The following is a 20060-nucleotide window of genomic DNA, read 5'->3' as shown; positions in this document are numbered from 1 at the left end:
TTATGTTAATCACCATACATTACATCATTAGTTTTTAATGTAGTGTTCCATGATTCATTGTTTGCATATAACACCCAGTGCTCCATGCAGAACATGCCCTCTTTAATACCCATCACCAGGCTAACCCATCCCCCACCCCCTCCCCTTTAGAACCCTCAGTTTGTTTTTCAGAGTCCATAGTCTCTCATGGTTCGTCTCCCCCTACGATTTCCCCCCCTTCATTCTTCCCCTCCTGTTATCTTCAAGACTGTTGAATCACAGATCTGTACCTCTAAAACAAATAATACAATATATGTCAAAAAAAAAAAGAAGAAGAAAGCTATAACTTTTTGAAAAAGTACAATTGATGGGTGGGCTTACAGTCAGTGGAGTGTGTCTGCAGTGCTGTAAGACAGTGAGTCTTGTTCCTCTCCAATGGAGTGATGGGTCAGTGACAGGCATGACCATTAGCTGATGTCCCATCTGGACACCACAACTATCACACACGACACCTGCCATAGTATTTGCTAAGCTGATTTGCCAATGTTGAGAGGTTAACCAATGTGATTGCTTAAATTTTATTCCTAAGTTAGTTCTTTTCAGGTATGTCACATCACTGGGGCTTGGGGAAGATTAACAGCACGAAAGTTTGAATTTCAGAAAGTGTGCCAAGTTTTTTGGAGTTGTAAAAGGCTTTGGAACAATTTCTTTTTTTAAGACTTTTTTTTTCTTTTCGCAAAACATCAACTCTAAGTAAATGTTTATTTTTAATTTTAACCTGAAACTAAGTTTGAGAATTCCAGTCCACATGGATTTTGTTTTTCCAAAACTCATCAAAAAGGCTTACAGAAAACCGCCTCTGATTAAAAAAAAAAAAAAAAAATGATGATGAAATTGCTACTTCAGACTCCAAGGAAGTCTGGAGCGCTTTATTTCTTGCAATTCCATTCACTGACAAATCTCCAATTGGTTGAAATCCAATTTAAATAGATGCAGAAATGTCTACACTTTCCAAACCAAAATAGAAAGAAAGGGAGGGAGGAAAGAAGAATGGTGGAGAGAAATGGAGAAAGAGAGAGGGAGGAAGGCAGGCAGGCAGGAAGGGTGGGTGGGTGGGCACTGCAGAGGCCACTCTGACCTTCTGAACAGCATCCACAACAAACCATTAGAGGAGCGGTAGGGCGCGACCCTGAGCTGCAGTTCTCTGACAAACACCTAGACGAAATCTCTCGATTAGAGGACTCTCAGCAAGGGCACACTCAGGATACCCCCACCAACCACTTCTGTGCTTCCCTCCTCATCTGCCCACATTCTCCCGTGAACACCCTTCTGCCCTGCTTTATCCTGGAAGAAAATGAGCTCTGTAGACGAGATAAATACAAAGCATGACTTCCAGGCTTCAGCAGCCTCTCTGCTGGTCACCAGGCCTTTATTTCTCTTTCTGAAGTGACCCCAGTGCCTTCTACAGTTCCCTCCTGCCAGGCCTGAAGGTCAGACTGAAGAGAGAAGGACACAGTTTTCAGTGAGAACTTGGGCTCCTGTCGCTCCACCAGGCTGCCTTCCTAGGAAGTGGGAGGAGGGGGCAGGCCATGCCCCTCTCCTGGAGGAGTCAGCCCACAGAGATGCAAACAGCCCAGACTCTAGCCGCCCCGCCCCCCCCCCCCCCCGACAGCTCTGAGCTCAAGGCCTAGCTCTTGATTTTATTAGCAATACAGCCCAAACTGCAGTAAGAATTTTCTTTTTTTTTCCTTAAATCTTTTTTTTATATATTTTATTTATTTATTTGACAGAGAAATAGCACAAGCAGGGGGAGCAGCAGGGAGAGGGAGAAGCAGACTCTCTGCTGAGCAGGGAGCCTGTCACGGGGCTCGATCCCAGGACCCTGGGATCATGACCTGAGCCAAAGGCAGCCACTTAACCAACTGAGCCACCCAGGTGCCCCTGCAGTCAGAATTTTCGTTCCAAGAAACGGTTCTGACCAGGTGCTTGCCCTGCTTAGAACCCGTCCGTGGCTCACTCTTGCTTTCAGCCTGAAGGCCAAACCTTGCATTCGGGTTGGTAGGCTCTGTGGATTCTGGGCCCCAACTTCCCCCTTGGCTCCTCCCCACACCACTCTCCAGTTCACACTCCAAACTCCAGTCCTCTGGCTTCTCCATCAGTATCCTGAGCTCTTTTGCTTGATTCTAGAGCAGAGAACAACACACTTTCCCTGTAAAGGGCCAGATGGTCAATATTTTTTCAGGCTTCGTAGACCAAATGGTTTTTGTCTCATCTACTCACCTCTGCCATCATACTGCCAAATCAGCCACAGACATACATAGATGAATGTGTGTGGCTGTGCACCAGTAAAACTAGCATATGGGAGGCTGGGGACAGTTCGTGGCGATGTAGGCTCCGCCCAGAGGCCTGAGCTTGTTAACCACTGCTCTACAACCTTCACTCATGCTCTTCGTTCCTTCTGCCTGGGGCACCTTCCACCTGCCCTGCATATGAGCAACCCAATTTTAGGTGGGTTTTTATTTTTCCTGCCTAAGCCCAGGTGCCACTTCTTCCAGGAATCTTCCCTTATTCCTGGCTCTGGGTCATGGGCCTCCACCCCGTGAGTTTCCAAAGCCCTTTCCCCACCCTGGCTCGCCATTCCATATTACAATTGCTTGTTTACAGTGACATCTATATCCCTCCCTAGACTGTAAGTTGCACAGGGCAGGGATCAAGTTTGCCTTGTTTATTTAATCCCCAGTACCTGCACCGAGTTTGTACTCGATACCTTGTTATGATCATCACGGTAGGATAAATGGGCCATTTTGTGCGAGCTTGAGAACATAGCAACTCATCAGAAATATCAAACCAAGAGACTCACAAGGGCAAAATTTTCCCCAATCAGGCTTGCCTCAGGGTCTGCATGCAAGTGGGTTTAGTTGGTAAGCAGGTGCAATAGCCTGAGCCAAAGTCACTGGTCGTCAGCCTTTGTGTACACTGGAATCCCCTGGGAGGACTTTAAAACTCGCTGATGCTGACAGCCTACCTGCAGAGATTCTTCTTTAATTGTTCTGCCTGTGCAGACTGGAAAGAGAGTCTTTACTCTTTCCCCAGGAATATTTGTTCCCCAGGGCGGCCACAACAAATGACCACAGATTAGGTAGCTTAGAGCAATAGAAATTTATTTTCTCTGAGTTCTGGAGGCTGAACGTCTGAAATTAAATTGCTGCCGCAGGCTCTAGGGGACAATCCTTCCTTGCCTCTTTCAACCTCTGCTGGCTGTCAACATTCCTTGGCACCTTGGCTTGTGGTCACATCACGCTGATCTCTGCCTTCGTCCCCATGTCACTTTCTCCTCTGTATGTCTGTTCTCCTCTATGTGACTATAATAAGTATACCCCTCATTGGATTTAGGGCCCACTTGGATAATCGAGCATGATCTGATCTCAAGACTTCAACTTAATTACATCTGCCAAGATCCTTTTTCCAAATAAGGTACATTTGCAGGGTCCAGGAATTAGGACATGGGCCTATCTTTTTGGGAGCCAACATTCAACTGAAAACACCAGGTAATTCTAATTTACAGCTACTCCCTAATTACTATGCACACATTTGTAGGCAGGCTCCATTCTCCTATGGAAGGTCATGAGGTTGGGGATAGATGCACGTATCTGTGCCCAGGCTCATGTGGGAAATGACCACTTCTTTCGCCGGGTGAGAATCATCATTTCAGAGCGTTCCCTACCTGAGAAAAGGAGCGAAGCGCCAAGGACGGATGGTGAGGAAATGCCAGACAGGTGGGGCAGGGGGATGCAGAGCATGGGTTTGACAAGCAACTTCTTCTATGTTTTTCACTGCTTTCTCTCTTGAAATTCTCTTTCTACAGGGGGATCTGTAATAACCAGACTTTTCTTCCCTTTTTTTTTTTTTCTTTCCCCTTTCTGGGTTGAAACATTCAGAGTCAGAGGGAATATCTATCGTCCCATCATCTCCTATTGTTTCAAAGACAACCGTGCCCTGCCTTTGGGTCAGACTTTTAGACAAAACTGCGGAAATGTTTTTGGTGCATCTCTTTGGATAACTGAGATATTCATAATTATGAAAAAGAAAAGTCTGCTCTTCTTTCAGACGAGTTGAGGATAGAAAGTCAGAGGTAGGCCTATATCTCGGTGAAAACAGAACTGCCTCACACTGAGTCTGAATCCTTTCAAAGCTAAAAAAAGGGGGAAAGAAATGTGTAATTCTCATGGAATGAGGGCTCCTTCCTGCTTCTTCTGTTTGCTGTTGAGTTTTCAAAAGTCATTTTGCTCTAGCTCTTATCAGAAATAATTTCAAAAATCTAACAGCGATGATTCTCCTCTGGAAGGTCACGAGGTTGGGGATAGAATGCTTGGTTAATTTTTGATTTTTCCTCTCCGCCATCTTTGGGTAACCAAACATTATGAGAACTTCTAGTAATTGCAGTACAAAGAGTCCTTGCAAGGCAGTCCTTCAGCAACCTCCTTGAAGCGAAATGTCTTGTCCTTATATATAATAACATAATGTGATTTTGAAAGAGGCAGCGTGATTGTGGATTTTGTTTGGGCTGGGAAAAAATAGACACTGCATTTTTTTTTTTTTTTAATGGAGGAATGTAAGGCAGTTAGATGCTGTTTGGATAAGAAGTAGTAGAGAGGGTATACTCATTAATGCATTCTGCCGTCTGGCATGTCAGCTAATACTGACTACTGGCACCAACTTGCCTCTTCTATTTTGTTAGAAGAAAAAAGGGAAAAAAAAAAAGAAAACACCCATTCTGCCCGTTTTCACTTTATTGTCTTGTTCTTATTCTAATCCCCAAATAGAAAAAGCAAAGTCTTTCTGCTGATTCAAGACATTCTGCAATTTGGAGAAAATCCCATTTTTCCCCCTCCCCTTTTTGATGGGATGATGAGCGATCCCAGTAACTTTTCAGGTGTTCTTACTGAAACAAGAATTGCCAAAGAAATGCGAAAAATGCTAGCACTTATCGGAAATGCAAATGTAGCATTTGTTCAGCTTAATGTGAATAGCCTTGCCCAGGCAACAACAGAAGAGACGGTTAGAATGCAGTCATGGTTCCAAAAATTCACCCTTTCTTCCAACTAATATGACATTCTTTCAAAAAGAAAAGAAAGGCAAGAATGAGAAAGAAAAGGGGAAATATACATGTGGTTTGCTTCAGTTACCAACACAAAAATGCCAATTTGGTACGGGTTTTATTTTAACTAAAATAATCTGTTATTGTGCAAGTATTGTCAGAACAAAGTAGCAATAAAGGAGTTTTATGTCTGTGCTGCCTTCATTATGGCTGGGTTTTAAGAGCAGTGGACCACAGGTCAAACAATGCTCAGAGTGACGGTGGGTGTTATTCTCCACTGAGGACTGCCGTGAAATAGCTGTGTTTATTGCCCATCATTTTTCAATGATTTTATGCTATCATTTGGGAGATGAATAAAATAACTCTGTAGCAGGCATGCATGTAAATAAATTAAGCATTAAGAACCAGCCAGTTGTAATCATCTTTCTTTGAGAATGTACTAAATAGTTGCAATCAGTGAAATGGACAAGAAATTGCATTAAATTGCAGTCCCAGTTATACAGCAAGCCGGCTAAAACAAGTCCCGAGGTGCCAGGGGAGGTCCAAAGCGGGGGAAGAATGCAGTTGTCTTCTGGGTGTGTTTCAGGCTACAAAACCACGCTGGGCAAAAAACATATGGGTCACTTAACCTTCCTGAGTGAAAGTATCTATTATTGATGAACAAACAACAATGAATGAACTCTTTAGCAATATATTCCCATTTCCCTCATTTGAGCATTCAAGTCTCCTAAGCCTGAGAACCTTGGCAAATATAAAACCAATTGTCTCCTTGTATCATAATGCCTTTTTCTACAATGACCACTTTAGTTATTCAGAGGATCCTTTTAAAAATTAAAATTGATTGGGAGTAAGAGGAGAGAGTTTAATGAAGAGATGTGGATTCCCCCCCTTCTTTTAGGAGGAAAATGGGAACTGTGGATAAAGAAGTATTTTCTTCTTTTTCACTGAATTAAAGGTTGGACTTCAGTGGTGTAGATTTTCCAGCATCTTTTCCAAAGTAAAAGAAGGAAAATGTGTGCTCTCCTAACTTTTCTTGATTTTTCAGTTGAATAGGGATAAATTTGGCCTCCTTGGATATATGCTGTAGTCAGGAGACATGTTCAGCTTATCATCTTGATTTCTGATGCATGTGAGCCAGTCTATTTGGGGAAGAATCTCAATGAATGGAAAAAAGCATAGGCTTCAATCATCACCTACTTTGGTTCAAGTCCTGGTTCTGCCACTTACAAGCTGTTTGTCTTTAGATTAAATCTCTTTACCTCTCTGAGCTTTTTTTTTCTCATAGGAAAAGAAGACCTATTATGCTCACATCCTGTTAGCCTCCTGGCACAACCTCTAGCACAGTATTTGCACAATTAATGGAGGCTGAAGCTGTTAGTCTTAAAATTCAGAAAACTGCCAGTCAAAATGCTGTTCTTGGTACAGGGCAGCTGACCTACAGCTAATGATTTTTCGAGTTCCTACTATGTGCCAGGTACTCTGATAGATGCTTTCATGTATGTTATCTCAATTACAACACTCAAGGTCTTTTGCACAGTTCCTGTTTGACAGCGGGACAAAATGAAGTTCAGGGAACGGATCACCTGCTCAGAAACTACTTAACAACTACCTGCTAGGGCTGGCGTTTGGATCCCAGTCTTCTAATTCCATGCTAGGGCCCCTCTCTCTCCAGTGTTCCCTCAGCCACATATGCCAGCAAAATTCCGAGGTCTGAACTTGAGATTTGAAAAATGAAGTTTATCTAGGGCTATGTAACTATGATTTACTTGGTAACTTATTCTATCAGTGAAAATTCTTTAGACCTAGATAAGAGAAACCCAAGTCCTACTGGATTATGCAAAAGGAACTTATTGGCTCAAATAATGGAAAAGTTCAGGAGAAACTCTCTTGACCATTGACTCCATGGTGGCAGATTCTCCTGCTTTTCAGTTGCTGGCAAGATGCCAGCTAATAGCCTCACCGCGGAAATAAGGATCCTCTCTTTTTAACAGAAAAAGTTTCCAAAATTAAATCTTTTAAGGGAATTTGGGTCACATGTCCACCCCCAAACCCACCACTCTTCCAGGACAGCTGCCCAGAACTGTCATAGGCACACTCCTGGGTTTAGGAGCAGAGTTCAACAGTGTACATAGGTGTTGGGGGGAGTGGGGGGGATCCTCCCAAGGAAAATGTCTAGAATTCGTGTGAGGGAACCAAGTTATAGTTGCCCTTCTGGAAAGAAACTGAAAATCAAGTCTCTCGTCTACAAGCCAGGTGACCTTGAGCCAACTGAGTGTCTATTAGGAATTAAGGCTCTGGTGCCGGACAGACTGGATGAATTCCTTCTCTATCATGCTTTAGCCATGTGACTTTGAGGGGAAACATTAGCCCTCTATAACTCAGTTCCTTCCTCTATAAGTTGGCTCAATTCATAGAATTTTTGAAGACTAAGTAGATTAAACTATATATATGTATACACACACACACACACACACACACACACACACACACACACACACACACATATATAAGAAAAAATATACATTCTATGCTCGGCATACAGTAAGTCCTCATTAAATATTAGAGGCAGGCTAACATTTTTAAATCATTATGCCTAAATTTCCTGGAATTTAACGTAGAACTCTGTCTTCCTTGGCTAACACACAGAATGAAAGTGAGAACATGCATATGACATCACAATGGAAGACTAGAAGGCGTTCTACAGCCATTCCCTGAAGATGACATTGTGATTGCACTTGCAGGAGCCAGACTCCCTTCCCTCATGGCACCTCCTTCAAGTAAAATTTGTCCAACCGTACCTTTGAAATGATATTGCTGGAAGCATACCATACTGGCCATTTTCCAGTGGGCCTTTCCGTGGTGCACAACTTCACTGGTGAGTGAAAAAGTGGGGGCCACGGCAAGTGTTGGGTAGATCACATCTTTCCTCTGCTCCAACTTTGCTCTCTTAGTTGGAAGAAAATGCAAGATCCTCACCATGGCCTAAAGAGTCTATATAATCTGCTCTTCTAATTTCTTTCTCTCCTCTCGCTTTGCCTCACATCCTCTTCTTCTCTCATTGGCTTCGTCCACACTGGCCTCCTTGCTCTTTCGGAAATGTGAACATGCTAGGTCTATTGCAGCTCAGGGCCTCTGCATAGAATTTCAACTATTCCTGACCCACTTTGTCACTTCAGTCAAGTATCTGAGCAAATGTCACCTTGCACGAGAAGCCTTTCCAATCCACCTGACATAAAATACACCTTTCCTGACACTCGAATCCGCCTTATCCTTCCATAGCTTTGTTATAAATGCTCATCTTCACTTGCTATTTTATATATTCAGTCAGTCAGTCAGTCATTTATAACGTTTCCCCTAACTCAAATAAAAGTTCCTTAAGGAAGGATTGTTGTTGTTCATGGCTTCCTCCACAATGCCTCAAAGAGTCTGGCCATGGTACTAGAGATTCAATAAATATTTTCAGAATGAATAAATAAATAAGGGATGTAAAAGTCCCCGCTGCAAAGCTTAAGAACATAATCAGTATTCAGTAAATGTTGGTTTAAAAATATATTTTCAGTTAACCCCTCAATGAGATTTAGTTGGTAGTTATTAGAAGTTACTGGAGACCCTATCCAGCAATGGCACTCCTAGGTGTTTACCCAATGGATTTGAAAATTATGTCCATACAAAAACCTGCAAGTGAATATTTATAGCAACTTTATTCATAATCATCAAAAACTGGAAGCAACCAGTATGGCTTTCAATAAACAGATGGTGTTACAGCCATATGATGGAATATTATCCAGCAATAAAAAAAAGAGCTATCAATCTACAAAAAGACATGGATGAATCTTAAATGCATATTGCTATGTGAAAGAAGGCAGTTTAAGAAAGCTACACTGGGTGATTCTAATTATATGGCATTCTGGAAAAGGCAAAAATCTAGTAATAGTAAAAAAAAAAATCAGTGACTGCAAGAGATTCAAGGGAAAGCGAAGGGAGGGTTGACTAGGTAAAGCACAGATAATTCTGTTTTTAGGATGCAAAACAATTCTGTATGATATGTCATTGTGGATACATGATATTGTGCATTTATCAAAATCCAATGCATTTTACAGCAGAAAGAGTGAATTGTAATTTTTGCCAATTATTTAAAAACCATTTAGAAGGTCTGGCAATCAGAGGATAGAAAGCAGAATGTCACAAAACTACCCAACTGTAATGTAAATGTTCGAAAACGACCTCACTGGGGGGGGTGCTGAAATAACTCTAGAGTGAGTGTCGGGAAGCACTGTGTTCTAGCTGATAAAGTCCTATTCCATCAAGGTATGAGTTAACAATTCTGATATTGCTGTACCTGTGGCCTGGAATCGAACCATCAAGTAAAGGGATGGTGGATGATGAAAGCCAAGTTTATCACTGCTGGAGTGGAAGTCTACAGATACACAAAGGGAGGAGGCTGGGATGACCGATGTTGCCGTGACTTAGAATCAGAGATACCAGTATGAACTCATGTTGAGCTTAACATAGATATAAGCGGTTACATATAAAAATATGTACAGATATGTATGTATCTGTCAATTGAGACACACATACATGTCCTTGCTGTTTCAGCTGAGAGGGTCTAGAAGCAATTATACCCCAGTAACAGCACATTTAGCAGCTCCATCTTGGTTTCAAATACCGTTCTCCAAGAAAAGGAACAAATGCTCCTTGAAGGAATGGCTGAAATAAATGATGTAATGTATGGTGATTAATATAACATAAAAAAAAAGAAATGGCTGAAATGGCTGATTCTAGGGAGAGGACAAGATGAGCCTGGAGTGCCTTATAATGCCAGAAGATAGGTGCTTCAAAAAAACACAACAAAACAAAACAAACAAAAACAAAAACAAAAATCCTCACAAGGATGAGGATATAGCAAAGGGACTCAGGAGCCAACTGAAAAAAACTCCCAGTGGCCAAAACTGGAACAATTTAAGCAACAAAATAAACAGTGTAGTATTGGATTATAACCTTAAACACAAAATAAATATGCATCAGCTATACTGATGTAAATAACGAACTGAATAAACAAATAAACAAGGGAGAATAAGCAAATTTCCCATGCAGAAGAATTCCAAGTCATGTTAGACCTTTTCCTCTCAAGAATGTGGAGCATAAGTCCCAGATCCTTAAGTGTAGCTGCACACCGTAGAGAAACCTGGCAAATACAACCTCAGCCAGGTGGTCAACAGTCAACAGCCTCAGTGATAAGTCATGTTAATAATATGTACCTTTGGCACAGGGGATGCAAATAGCGCTTCTCCTCTGTGGTCTTCCCTCTCAAATCTATAACCCCAGTCTAATCGTGAGAAAAACTTCACACCAATCCCAGTACAGGGATAGTCTACAAAATACCTAGCCAGTACTGTGCAAATTGTCAAGGTCATCAAAAGCAAGCATAGTCTAAGAAACTGTTACAAGCCAAAAAGAGCCAAAGGAGATTTGATGATTAAATGTAATGTGGCACCCTGGATGGGATCCCGGAACAGAAAAAGGACATTAGGTCAAAACTAAGGAAATCTGAAACAAGTATAGGGTCTAGTTAATAATAATATTGTTAACAATAATTAAAAACAATAATATCAATATTGGTTCGTGGATTATAACAAATACTAATATAAGGTGTTAATAATAGGGAGAATGGATTTAGGGCATGTGAGAACTCTGTACTATATTTGCAATTTCTCTGTCAATCTAAAAGTGTTCTAAAAAATGAAGTTTACGTATATAAGAAAAAGTTACTGAAGACAGTCCCCGGGTAAAGAGCACATAGATTAAGGACATAGTGAATAGGAAAAATGGCTGAAGGGATACAGGTAGTCAGGGTGCCCATCTTTGACATGAACTAGTTAATGGTTTTATCTACCCCCATGCCTGCAACCCAGATGCATCAGAAGTCTGCATTTACCCGGACCTTGTTACGAGGCGGGGACACAGTGGTGAACAAGGAAAGGGCGTGTATACTGTCCTCAGGGAGCCACATGAGTAGGGAACATGAACATGGCTAAAACAATCATACAAGTCAACATAAAATTCCCACGGTAGTTAGTGTTAAAGAGGGGAAGCACACAGGACCACTAAAACACAAGAAGGGGCATCGGAGTCCATCAGAGAAGCTAAGAAATGTGTCCCCGACCCAGTATTAAAATCACAAAGACCCTTTGAGAGGGTGGGAAATACTGGAGCCATTCACCTTACAAAACCTTTTTGAGGTTTCTCCGCCTCATTTTGTCTGTTGCAGTCAATCTGAACAGACCGACTGTTGTGCCAACAACTGCCATTTTGTTCAGTTTTGGATAACTGTTATTTTGTTGTAGACAACTCCTTGTTTGAAGTGGGAAACGTGGTGAGGAAGAATTAAAAAGATTTTAAGACTACCTGACAGGATCGCTTCATAACAACAAACGGAGCTGTGCAAAAGGTTTGAAGTGTACGACATTACTTCCTCGGGGTTCCTGGGGATTTTTTTGTTGTTTTTTTGTTTTTCTACTTGGGCACCTCCCCTTCCTAAAGATCCCCCCCACCACCCCGTAGATAAGAAATAACTGCTTGTTTCTTGAGGCATAAAGGAAGGAATATCCGAAGTCCACTTTCCTCATATTTGGTATGAATATGACTAATGCCTATCCTAATCCTTGAAACATTCTTAAAAAGAGCCAGCATGTGAATAAAAAAAAGGCTTTAACCTTCTTCCTTTGCTCATTATGTAAATTCTATTGTTCAGCTTCCCTTTTTCCCTCCGGTTTCAATGCTCCCCTCCCCTTTATTTTTCTGAATGAGTTTTCTTCTCCTTTGTCTTTTTCCGGGGTAGATGTTATTATGCCCATTCTCTTGGGGTGGAGAGGTATATATTAAGACTATTAATATGTTTACCTCTTTACCTATTTAGAATATGATGAAAGACAAGGACAATGAGTCAGGGCTGCCTTCTGAATAACATGGAGCTCACAGTAATGGCAAAGTCTTCTCTGAGCATTAAGTGGTAATCTGGCAGCATTGTGAGAGTAAGTAGAGTATTCAGCATTCTAATCTTTTATCTGTAACAACAGCCCAAGGAAATTAATTATAACTTGAGAAATCAACGTGAGCATGTAACACACAGGCACCATTTTCCTCCAGGCAGGATGAAACGGTGTTAGCAGAGAAATAGAATCATCCTCAGACTCACTACTAACCTTTGCCCTCATTTTCATTCCTGGTTTTATGCAGGAGTAACTAAGCAGGTTAATGTCACAGAACTGGCTATGATTATTTTTAGTTTAAACAACAGTGTCTGCCCAAGATAAATGCATGTGCGAGATAGATTTCACCCCTGAGAAGAGTTCATCTTTCCTTTTGCGTGCCATTTTCCCTTTCCTGCCCCTCAAATGGGTTCTGAACATATAGATTACATTATCACATTAAATGAGGATGGGTAAACTTCAAAGGGTTCAGATTAAGATGTACCTGGACTTTTAGATTCAAACTTGAAAGCGAGCTCACATTAACTGATCTACGAAGCCATAATGGAGATGCCTAATGTCGTTGTCAAATTCCTTTGAGTAGTTTTAAAATGAGACAAACCGAATTCGGAACTTCAGGGCGTTTGAGGTATCCTCTAAACTAATGCTGCAAAGAAAGGGAAAAGAACAATTTAAAATCTTTCTAAAATCATGTACTATAAAAGTACATTTATATCAATGTATCCACAGCCAAACTCGTATCTAGTTGTGTCTGTTTCATCGTTAAATAAGAAAAATATGTGTAAACCCCAGCTTTGGGCACCTGGAAACATTGATATATATAAATGATTGTTATTGTTATTTATTGGTTTATTGGTTTATTCCTTCATTTATTAATTCAACAAACACGTCTTGGGCTTCTGCTATATCCAGGCACTATGCAATCAGGTGAGTTCATGAGGATCACTTTAGCTGCCAGGCTCTGAGCTAAAGTAAACATGTGTCACTTCTGGGCCAAAGGTTGTGATTGCCGGTGCAAGACTCTCCAGAGCTGCCCTCCTTGGCTGGGGTGACTGAGAGAGCCTCCTGTCTCCTGTGGCTGAGTTACAACATTGAGGAGACTGTCAGCCTGGGTGCCTGAGTATGGCCCTCACTAACCCATGGTAGACATGCAGGATGAGTGAAAAAACTTTGTTGTGTTAACCATGGGATTTTGAGATTGAGATTGAGTTATTATTGTAGCATAACCTAGTCCATCTTGACTGAGAGATAGCAGCTGAACTAGTACTCATCGTTATGAAATACTATTTATCATTCACACTTTAGAGGTGAGGAAACAGAGGCTCAGGAGGTCAAATAACTTACTCAGGTTCATACAGTTTATAAGAAGCAAAGAAGCACCTTGAACCAAAGCCTCATGTCCACAAATATTCTAAGTACCATAATTAGGGACTACACATAGGAATGAAGATCTTTTACAATATCGGGAAGATGTTTACTGATTGATCCATGTAGTTCAAACTTGTTTAGTACTCAGAAAACAGATACATGCTTATAACAGTGCAACCCGACATGTGTTCTACAAAATTCTGGATCTTCATGATATTAATAAGACTTGTTCTGTGGTCAAATAATTTTGTGAAACACTCTATACAATTTAACTTCACCTGTCTTCCAGCTGCTTCCACCATCTTTATGGCGACGGCTGCCACTACCTGGCCTAGCAGCGTTACCAGTTCTCTTGCCAAGTACTGGGCTCCAGCAAGGCCTCTATCACTCCTGCTTTTGTGGAGCAAAGACACAGTTGATAGATGTGTCAGCAGGACACACAGGTGCCTGCTGAGATGATTTGCTGCTGCATGATAACCTCGCCACGGGTGAGCCAGAAGCCCTTGCAAGGTGCAGAGCTGCAGGTAGGACAATACAATTGGCCATACACTTAGTATGGAGGAGAGGTGCCTGGGGAATCGATACACAAGGACTTCTGGGCAGTACAAATGGGCTTCTTGGTTGGCCAATGAACTGGAAGAAGCAAGACTGAAGGATTAGTAACAAGAAGGTCTGAGATAGAGCTACATAAAAGGTCCTATGGAAATGGGGACAAATGAGTCAGCTTTGATAGCTTTGGAGATCAAAGGAGAACATCTTTTCATAAGATCAGGAAACTATGGTAAGACTCCCCTTGATACCCATTGCCCTCCAATTGCCCACCACTAGAGCTCTTACTGTATTTCCCTATTCCTTTCTGACCTTAATACAGAAAGAATCTACTCTAATTTGAAAAGCCAGTTTATGATGTTTCATAAAGTTAATGCATCGCCTGCCAAAATGGCATTGCTATTTTAGTAAAGGCCTTCAGAAGTCTAATGTAAATAAATGGGTATCGGGGTGATTTCCACTGTAGCAGCAAAATAGTCAAGAAAAAATATCCCAAGCAAGAGAGGCTTTAGGTGCTTCTTGTATGAGATTCATCAACTTTGACTAAGGAAGATCAATTCTTTGGTGGTATCAGCATCTCCCATGAATATACTCATTCTCTTCAATGTGTAAGGTCCGATGTAGGAATTTACTGAGGAGATTTAAGATAGCGCAAGTCCATGCAAGAGGGTGGCAGGGCTATAATGTTTGGTGGGAGAAGGAAGGGGAAAGATAGAGGTTTTCTCTAAGAAAAGGAAAAGCATGGTCCCTGATACCCTCCACATGGGACTATTGTCAGTGGCAAAGATTTGTCTTTGAAGAAACATTGAGCCCTTTGCTCCTTCTGCTCGAAATTGATGCCCTCCTGCTCTAACCACCAGAAGGCAGACATCATCTGTTTCATGTTCTGATTGACACACAGGAGTTTCTAGCAGCAGTTTTGAAATTAATGAACCCACAGCCTCCAGAAGTCAGAAGCACCAGAATCATCAATTTCTCAAAGATTTCAAGCAGGAGGAAGGAAGGCTCTGCCCTCTTAGCTCCTCTCCTCTACTGTCCTTGGAGGATGGATGCAGTCCCGCAAAGGAAACCTGCTTTCCAAAGGGTCAGAAAAAGGCTCTTGGAAGTCACTGCACGTTATCCTTCCTTTACGATGATGATAAACCTCTTATTAAGGCTCAGCTGTGTGCTCAGCACTGAGATCTGTTCTTTATCCTTATTTTCATATTTCATCCTCACAACAGCTCCATGAGGTAGATGTGACTCTTACGCAAGGAACACTGAGACCTAGGAAAGGTAAATACCTGAGCAGTCAGCGCAATGGGAATTTTAACCTATGTCTGTTTGAGCCCAAAGTTGGAATTCAAAGCAAGGAATTCTCATATTTCTTGGTTTCAGGATGGCTTTACATTTTTGAAATTTATTAAGGACCCCCAAAAGCTTTTGTTTGTGTATGTCCTATCTATCAATATTTGTTGCATTAGAAATTCACACGGTGAAAAATTTAAAACACAAGAATGCACTAGCAAACACTCCCTTAGCCTTTAGGTCAATGATGTCCTCACATTATTTATTTAGCCTGTGGAAAACTCCACTGTACATTCAAAAGAGAATGAGACTAAAAGAGAGAAATAACATCTTCGTATAATGTGAAAATAATTTTGACCTTGTGGACCCCCTGAAAGAATTATAAGGACCAGTAGAGGTCCCAAAACAGTACTCAGGAAACTGTATCAACTTTCACCTTCTCCACTCTAGGCCAGCATGACTTGCATATCCGATGTAATGCTCAGACTGACAGAAATAACTTCTACAAATCAGACAGAGCTCTCCGATTCTCAAACACTTTTGTCTCCATAGTGAGGAATTCAACCCCTCTGTCCCTTTTGAATATGCGACTTCCTGTTCGAAGAGAAAACATAAAAACTAATTATGAAAGTTCTATACAAAGGAAAGGTAGTTATGGTTATTCCTGATTTCTGGGTAACTCTTTCTTGCTCCCTTGTTACTTAGAGTCCTGAAACCCAAATGTTACCTGATAAGTTTTCGTCATCACATCTCATTCAAAGAGGTGCTGTTGGAAGCAGTTCATTTTCTGCAAGAAATATTTTTCCAGTGCTTATCTGTGCCAGGCACTGAGCCAGGCCCAAGGTTTATAGCAAGGAATGTAACCCAGTCCTCGTGCTCAAGAAACATAGTCTGATGAGGAAGGATAGACATATCTAAAGGTAATCTATAAAAACAATGTGATAAGCTAAGAATACGGAGCACGAAGCAGAAACACCTTATTCGTCTTCCGGAGATCACAGAAGATTAAGAAATACAGTAGTAATTTTCCTGCTGTATTTTAGAGGGCCCATTTTTAAATTTAACTCCATTATCCCAACTTGATGTCACTTTCAACATTGACTTCTGGTTTTCTCCCCTCTATTTAAATGTTGAAGATTTTCTTTTTTTATATTCAGACACATCACTTTGCATTTTCAAAGTCAAGTTTCATTGTTATTCCTTCTCTGGGTCCTTTTGTATCATTTTTTTCTGATATCCCTGGTATTCATAATCTCTCCCAAATGAGTACCATCTGTGAATTTCATCAGTGTGCTGTCTGTTCCCTATTCTGGCTTGTGAATGAAGATATTAAATAAGGGCAGATATTGTAGGGCAGCCACTTCCTGCAGCAGCCCCCTCCCCCACCAGGAGTCCTCTCAACATTTATAACACCTTCTCACTGGTATTCATTACATTGTGTAGCTATGAATCCCAAGTGAGAAGGATACTATTCAAGGGAATGTAAAGTTTTCTGAGTAAAATTTGAGGTAAGATGTGGCATACTTTCTGCTAAATTCTGAATTCTGGAAAGCAGTTACCTAACTTCCTCCCCTCCCTACCTCTGGCCCAAAATGACTCCAGTATTTTCTGACAAAGTAGTCTCCACATGCAGATGGAACTGGAAACAGTTTATGTCAATGTGCGGGATGATAAAATGGAAATAGGTGTCACATTTTCATGTGAGGTGAGAAACCATGATGTCGAATGTGCAAGGGAATGATCAAAAATCAGTTAAAGGATTCCTAACCCAGTACACCAAGCTGGGTATCAAGGGTTGGATTATGGGAGATTAGAAAGGGATTTTTAGCAGCAGTTGGTATACTGGAAGTCCCATCCATTCATTAAGGTGTAAGAGGGAAATTTCCCCATTTACCTCAAGCCAACAGAGAGGGAGTTTAAAATGATTCAGAGAGTTTGATAACTATGCTCTGAAGCTTGGGGGATATTACATATTGAGATCTTTCACCCATAGCAACATCTAAAGGCAAGAAGGTATAACTGTGGTAGGCAATCTACTCTCCTAAAATTAATCTGCACAAAAAATATGGGACCATCTATGGGATATGAACAAAAGAAACCCACTCGGGCTCATTGCTGTCTTGTCTAAAACTGGTAAGTAGAAATTTTGCAGAAAGAAGCTAAAGGGACCACTCAATTTCTACTGATGATAAATGGGATGTAAGCATTCAGCCAGAATTGCAATGAATTCATCTAAGTCATTGGAACTACTGGGTGGGAATGGTGTAACTCAGAATAACTAATGTGTATCAGTTAACTTTTGCTGCATAAGAAAAGACCCCAAAATTTAGTGGCTTAAAACAACCATTTACTTAACTCATGATTCTTTTGGTTACCAATTTAGGTGGAGGCTCAGCTAAGCAGTCTCCCTAATCTAGGCTGATTCACTCAAGTGTCTGTGGCTAGATATGGGTCAGTTGGGGGCTTACTGATCTAATATAGCCTCCACTGAGACAGCTAATCTCTGCTCCACATGGTCTTTCATCTTCTAGAAGGCTGTTTTAGTGGCATCAAAGCAGGTTTCCAAAAGAGAGTGATAGAGTGCAGGACTTCTTAAGGCCTAGGTTTGTAACTGGAATATCTTTAATTCTTTCATATTCATTTGGTCGTGGCAAGTCACAAGGTCAACCCAGATTCAATGGGTAGAGAAATAGCCTCCAGGTCTTGACCAGAGGAGTGAAGTCCTTTCTTTCATCATCTTGTGTGTAACACGAACATGAACCTGAAGTGCAACAGTCATCTAGTGACCAGGAGGTTATAAGCGTGCTGAGAAAGGCCTCATCCTAAGGGTGGCAGAGAGAGAAGATGGGGGAAAATGAAGGATCCTTAATGATATCACTGAGCTACCAACATGCCTTTTCCTGCCTACTGCTGTAATTTTATTGCATTTTAAGACAAATAAACCCCTTTCCTGTTTAGGATACTGTTTATTGATGTTTCTGTTACTTTCAGGCAAACACATTCCTGACTGATACAATAACAAATTTTTATATAAGAGGAGCTAAACCGAGCTGCACAACTAAAGAGGGATCAAATTAAGAGAAGAGTCATAAAAAATGGATTAAGAGTTATGTGAGAAAATATCAAAGCAACTAGAATTTCCCTGATCAGAGACAAAAATACAGAACTTGGAGAGAGTTTAGCAAAATTGCATGAATGGTTAAAATGTAAAAGATTATGAATAAGCCAGTCTTTTTTTATAGCAGGAACAAAACAGAAACCAAGATCACTCTAAGATAGTTAGATCTGTGAATTCATCTTTGAGAGCAATGTAAACACTAGAATTCTGTTTAAGCATGGCTCTGGATCTCCTTTTCTAGACATCTTTGAGAATGGAAAACGTTTTTTATCTAGGATTAGATATGTTTTTATTCCAAAGAAAAATAAATTAGGTAACCCCATTTTGGTGTTTTCAGCCCTATATTTCTTCAACAAATTCTTTGTTATACATATAAGAAATGGATAAATGTATAAAGCAAATCTGATTCCTCCCAATAACGTATCCAAAAGGATATGCCCTAGAACGCTGTCTTGGTAATTTATGCTTCTATTTTTTTCTATTCTGAGTCAGAACCTTGACTTCCTGACTCTCCATGTCTCACATTCAGTTTTGTTCAATAAAAAAAAAAAAAATTTCTTTTTCTCCCAGAGATTCCTGGTGTTTCGATACCCCTCATTCATAATAGAAAAGTGGTTATTTTACAACAAATAGTCGTGGAGCTTATAATTGTCATTTTAAGTCTCATTTAAACTTTGTCATGCAGTACATCCATCAGTTGCTTGGATCTATCATCAACATTTTTTTCATTTGCTCCAATTTCCGTGTATCACCTGAAGAGCCACCATACTTTTAGAGTTGAAACTTTTAGCACAGGACATGCAGTTTTAGTACTGCAAATAGTGTATTCATAATATAAGTGATTGTTTCAGTCCTTAGGGTACTTTCTTCTTGTGTAACTTGCAGCATACCCAGAAATAAGCCTCAGTAAGATAGAATTCTATGTGGGGCCCATTTATCCTGGCTTATCCCAATGTGGCCATAAAAACCAGGACTATAATAGTTCTGTTGTGTGCATAGAGATCAGTTACCTGCCTGAAAGGTTTACAAAGACAACAGCAAAATTTGAGAATACCTGAAATCTATACTATAAGGTAAAAAATAATGCATGTCTTGAAACATTCTTATATTCAAAATTGATGAATAAGATACTTTGGGTTCTGACAGCAAAATAGAATTTATCCTTGATAAGGAACCAGAAGATCTATGGGAATGTTTCAATAACCTTTTGGATTTTTCTTGCAATCTGTTTTATGCCATTCCTAGCCGTTGATATCTTCAGAGAAATGTCTATAGCTTGCTGTAGGACCCTAATTATTTTTTTTTTTTTTTTAAAGATTTTCTTTATTTATTCATGAGAGAGAGAGAGGGAGAGAGAGAGAGAGAGAGAAGCAGGCTCCCAAGGAGCAGGAGGCCCGATGCGGGACTCGATCCCAGGACCCTGGGATCATGACCTGAGCCGAAGGCAGACGCCCAACCATCTGAGCCACCCAGGCGCCCGGACCCTAATTATTAAGCATGACTTATCTCTAGTCTTTAACAATGTCTTTTCTCATAGGATGGTCTCCAAATACTAAGTCATTATCAATTAATTTTTATGGAGGGTTTGGCTTCCTGTATTTCTTAAGCACTCAAGAAAATGCTGGCCAGTGCCAGAGGTGGATTTACTATAAAGCAAATGAAATGAAACTTC

At 40.7% G+C, this 20060-nt stretch overlaps 1 long non-coding RNA gene across 5 annotated transcripts; it reads left to right on the top strand.

The window, feature by feature from the left end:
- Positions 1–7784: 7784 nt before the first annotated feature.
- LOC113922697 lies at positions 7785–18207 on the top strand. 5 transcript variants are annotated; one of them, XR_003520040.2, is made up of 6 exons: positions 7785–7952; positions 11422–11525; positions 11994–12108; positions 13724–14215; positions 15976–16190; positions 17264–17399. It is a non-coding gene; the product is annotated as an uncharacterized LOC113922697 (long non-coding RNA). The 5 variants fall into 5 exon arrangements; XR_003520044.2 differs by lacking the exons at positions 15976–16190; positions 17264–17399 and adding an exon at positions 17926–18207 and having other exon boundaries at positions 13724–13958; XR_003520041.2 differs by lacking the exons at positions 15976–16190; positions 17264–17399 and adding an exon at positions 17926–18207.
- The last annotated feature ends 1853 nt before the right edge of the window (positions 18208–20060 follow it).

The sequence above is a fragment of the Zalophus californianus genome, chromosome 9, assembly GCF_009762305.2.
Source record: "Zalophus californianus isolate mZalCal1 chromosome 9, mZalCal1.pri.v2, whole genome shotgun sequence".
NCBI classification, from domain to species: Eukaryota; Metazoa; Chordata; class Mammalia; order Carnivora; family Otariidae; genus Zalophus; species Zalophus californianus.
The sequence above is the reverse complement of the archived record's forward strand: the minus strand, read 5'-3'. Positions and strand labels throughout refer to the sequence as shown.